At 42.2% G+C, this 4,512-nt stretch overlaps 1 long non-coding RNA gene across 2 annotated transcripts; it reads left to right on the top strand.

Annotated features, from left to right (window-relative positions):
* On the top strand, positions 1-3,080 carry LOC117884517. Of its 2 annotated transcripts, none has more exons than XR_004647575.1 (2): positions 1-366; positions 2,795-3,080. It is a non-coding gene; the product is annotated as an uncharacterized LOC117884517 (long non-coding RNA). The 2 variants fall into 2 exon arrangements; XR_004647574.1 differs by lacking the exon at positions 1-366 and adding an exon at positions 379-1,020.
* Positions 3,081-4,512: the final 1,432 nt, after the last annotated feature.

Raw genomic sequence — 4,512 nt, forward strand, 5'->3', positions numbered from 1 at the left:
TGTGCACTCTTCAATAAAGAGCTTGTACTGGACCTTGCTGGTGTTGCCTGTCTCTCACTCTGCGGTCAGACAACGAACCTTGCCGTCTGGGTTAAAAAGTCCCTGACAAATTTGGCGACTCCGCCGGGACTCGTCTGACTCTCCGGTGCGGGATCAGACTCCGAAGCAATGCAGTGCGCATCCTCTGGCTTCGAGGAGCCTTGCCCGGTAACCTGATCCCTGCATCGGCGATAAGGCGAGTTCTGTGAACCAGCTGAAGCCCGTAGAAACCCAGCAATGTCCACCTACCCGTTGAGTAGGATCCAGGTCTTCAGGGTTTGAGTCCCTGGGGAGGTCAGGTCTTCGGGGTTCGAGTCCCTGAATAAGGTAAGCGATCGCCATAAAGGGATTAGAGTCCCCAGAGAGGGGTTAGAGTCCCTACAGGCTAAATGGGACAGTTTGGCAGCAAGTGCCCGGGGGACGCCCCGTTGTCTCTGGTACTTAGAAATTGGAAGGAAATCTCTGGAACAACCGGTTTGACTAAATCTAAATGAGAAACTTATGCCAAATTCAATGGCCTTCCTTTACTACTCATTTGTCCCCGACTAAAAACTGGCCAAGGTGCAAAACCTTTTCTGTTGACAGGATGGATTCCCTCAGGAATATCCTGGTTGATCTTAGACCGGGACAAATGGATTATTTATTTGTATGGTATAAACTATAAACCAAAAGAAAAAACTGCTTTCGGGCCCAGCTGGCTGTAAAAAAAAAAATATAGACAGAGGCAAACCAAAGGCAGTACAAGTTACAGTGCTGAGATTACATTTGCAAAGCTTAACTATCCAGTGAGATCCAACAGTCTGCCTTTGAGACCCTAGAGCTAGTGTGGTTTGGGGACGCTGAAGAAGCCCCAGGCAGCCGGCCTGGACTGGAATCTCTGAAAGAGACGCTGCAGGAGACCCCAGGGTGTAAAAGAACAGCCCTCCCAAGAGTGAGAAGTTAACTCTATAGTTGCTAGAGGGAATTAAGCAGTGAAACTTGGTAAAAATTTCTGTAAGTAATCCAGGCAAGAAGTTATTTAAGTGGAATTATTCAACTATGAATACGTTAGTCTAATTTGCTGAAGAACACTCCTGCTGTGTACAATCTGTATTTTATAAGTTTAAGATAAATTAGTATTGTTTAAAGTTGCAAAACCGAGAATACTTTTGCCAGGCACAAGAAACTAGTGTTGTTTAAGGTATTTAGCATTTAATCCTTAAAGTGACTTAATGCTACAAAATTTAAAATGTTTTAAATAAAGACCAAAAGTTGTGGCTGCAGCAGGGTAGTCAAAGCCAAAAAAATAAAAAATTTAAATTTGTTTTTAGGTAACAAAATAGCAAATAAAAAAATCTAGTAAAGAGAGAGAAGGACAGTGCCCCTGGCTCTGTGTGGTCAAGCTGTCACTTTGCCGTGGGTGCATGGAGATTTTGTAAGCATAAAAAAAACAGTTACACCTTGTGTAAAAATTAATGTGGCTAGCGTGTGGAAATTGAATTGTGGAAAAAAATGTGCATTTTCCCCAGAACATGTGCAGTGTATATTGTAGCAGAGGAAAAAGAAATGCAAACCTACCAATATAGGTTGTGTTGTCTTTTTCAGATCACTGTGTGTTTGAAAGCAGAAGTTAAAAGTAAAAGGCAGTCAAAAGTCTAGGAAAGTTAATTGTGTCCTTTTTTAAAGTAAGAATCTTTAAGCTGTGGATCTGGAAGCAAGCCAGAAAGCATCTGTATTAATGGAATTTTCTAACTAATAAAGTAGAAGCCACTGAAACCTGGCTGCCTATAAAACAAATACAAGGAAATATGGGGTAATTACTCTTGTTGATTTTAGGCAAAACAGAAGATGTGTATATAAAGGAAATATTTTAAGTAATTAATGTCTTTCAAATCATCAGAGAAAATGGATGCCAGCTAAACAGCATTCAAGGTACCATGCATTTACTAGTACAATAGAAATTATTTTTGTGTTCTATGTCCTGTCTTGTGAAGTTTGTCTAGTGGCCAGAATTGTTGTGTTTAATATTTTCATAAGACAGTAGAGTTCAAAATTAAATAAAAGGGTTAAATAAAAAAGCAGATACTTGTTTTATTCAACTTAGAAAACAAAGTGTTTAAATAAATCAGGAAAAATGTAATATACTAAAGTCTAATACAAAAAGCTTCATTAGTCAAATCTTTTAATTAAAAAAAATGTTGTTAAAATTTGCATATCAACAGTCTTTGGAAGCAAGGACATGAAAGGTTAACCCACTCCCCATATTGCACATGGGATCCTTCTGGCTACCTCAGATTTTTAGCCAGAGGGCTGGGGAGGGAGGAAAGCTATTGGACACAAGAGGTTATACCGAGTGGACTCCTCAAAGGTGGGTGTGCTTGTCCTGGTTTGTTGCTCCAAAGCTCTGTATAGAAGTTATTTTACTAGAAGGGTGTATATGGCATACATTGAATAATAAGACTAATGTACTGTATAATGGCAATGTGTATGTGTTCATTGTTAAGAAAAGGTGTATGAGTGAAGAGTGGAAGTTTCCTTTGTAAGTTAAAAGAAGCCAAGAAGAAAAGAAAGAAAAAGAACAGAACGAGTTAACTGAAAAAAAAAAATAGCTAGCAAGCTCAGTCTAAAGATAAGATGCTGGCCCATCCAAGGGCACTGCCCACAGCTAAGACTTGGCTGACAGCCAAGAAAAGGGGGGCCTGAATGTGCCCAAGCAGCTAGAAAACCTGCAAAACACTGCCAGGCATTAATGAAATGTGTTAGGTTTTTCTCACAGGTAAAGAAGTGCTACCTAAAGACCGTAGCAGCCCTGCCATTCATTGAAACCAGGAGACTGAGTCTACGTAAAGTCCATCAACGAAAGACTGCTTTGACTCCATGCTAGAAAGGCCCTTTCCAAGTGCTGTTAACCACCGACACCGCTGTGAAGTGCCAAGGACTGCCTACCTGGACCCATGTTTCTCACTGTAAAAAGACCCCTCCACCTCGGGAGGACTCTCCGACTGATGATCAGCCTATTCCTCCTTCTAACTCTGCTGTGCCTTCTGGACAGCAGGGAAAAGAAAAAAAAAAAAGACAAGGTGAAGTGCTAGTAACCTCTCCCTTGTCCACTGACAGACCTACTGTGCCTTTGGATTTTTTTCTAAAAGAAGCAAAACCCATTACAGGGTGATGTGCTGGTAACCTCTCCCCTGTATGATGCTGAACCACACTGTTTCAGAAAAAGAGAAGAAAAAACACTCGCTCCATTGAAACCACCAAAGTCCAGGAATTCCTGATTACAAAAAAAAAAAATTAAGAACTGACCCTGGTGAAGAAACAAAGAATTACACACTGGCAGGAAGAAACTTGTGAGACCCATGCTTGGGAATGTGGTTTTAATTGGATTTTGGGGTTTATTCTACAGGCTGCGCCCTGTGTTTTGAATAAGTCCTTCAGCATGTATTGCCCTCCCTAATTGAATTTTAAATGCAAAAAGGGCTGCTATTAGATTAGCACAATAGAGGGTTTGGGTTATTTCCTCTAAAAAGAAGAGAGACTTGACCGGATCCCTATGGGATAGGGCCAATAGTACAGCAGCAGTTTAAAATATTTTAAGAACCAAAAACATGATAAAAAATTAGGGCAACTAAAGAAGGCCACAAGCCTTATTTGTGGAGCACAGCTAACCCAGGTACAGGCTAGAATTGGTGAGTTACATGTTATCTCCGCCCTTAGTACTATGACCCAGAAGTTGCTAATAGAGATGGTATTGAATATCACTGAGGCTGGGAAGGCATTGCAGTGGGATCTAGCATGTTCAGGCTTGGCCCACTGCCCTTACAGACACATCAGGAGTACCATCTGATCTGTGGCCATGGAGAAATACTTGGAGACTTTCCTGGTGGAAGTGCGGACATCCTCAATGCTCCTTCCAAGCATATGGACCGGTTAGAGAGGTGTGGGCTCCCACATACCGAATCCTGCCGGGTCCATGGGGAGGATGCATGTGGGATTGGGTAATTCACTGAGACATCTGGGAAATTAGACTAACGCCGATGCCCTGGTGGACTTGGCAACCGCACAGAGAAAACTAAGGCAGATGGTTCTCCAGAATATTGGCTCTAGATATTTTACTGGCCTCTCAGAGAGGAACATGTGCATTAATTGGACAAGAATGCTGTGTGTATGTCCCAGATGTTTATAATGCCACTTGGAAAAGAGCAAACCACCTTATGGAGGTAGCAAAAGACCACGGAGGGAAGCGAATTGAATCCTGGTGGAGTACTCCGAAGCACCGTTGTAATTATATGCGGCTTACTGGCCTTGTATGTTATAATAAAAGTTGAACGTTGGATGGGCGCCAAGGTGTGTTCTGCCCAAAAGTAACCAACCCCAGTCTTTCTGCTCAGTAGTTGTCCCAGGAGTCCCTCCGAGGTACTCCAGGGACAAAGGGGGGGACTGTTAGGTCCAAGGAAAATGGAGTACAGAACACTGTTTGGCCAGCTTAGCCAA

Source organism: Trachemys scripta, chromosome 10 (genome assembly GCF_013100865.1).
Source record: "Trachemys scripta elegans isolate TJP31775 chromosome 10, CAS_Tse_1.0, whole genome shotgun sequence".
NCBI classification, from domain to species: Eukaryota; Metazoa; Chordata; order Testudines; family Emydidae; genus Trachemys; species Trachemys scripta.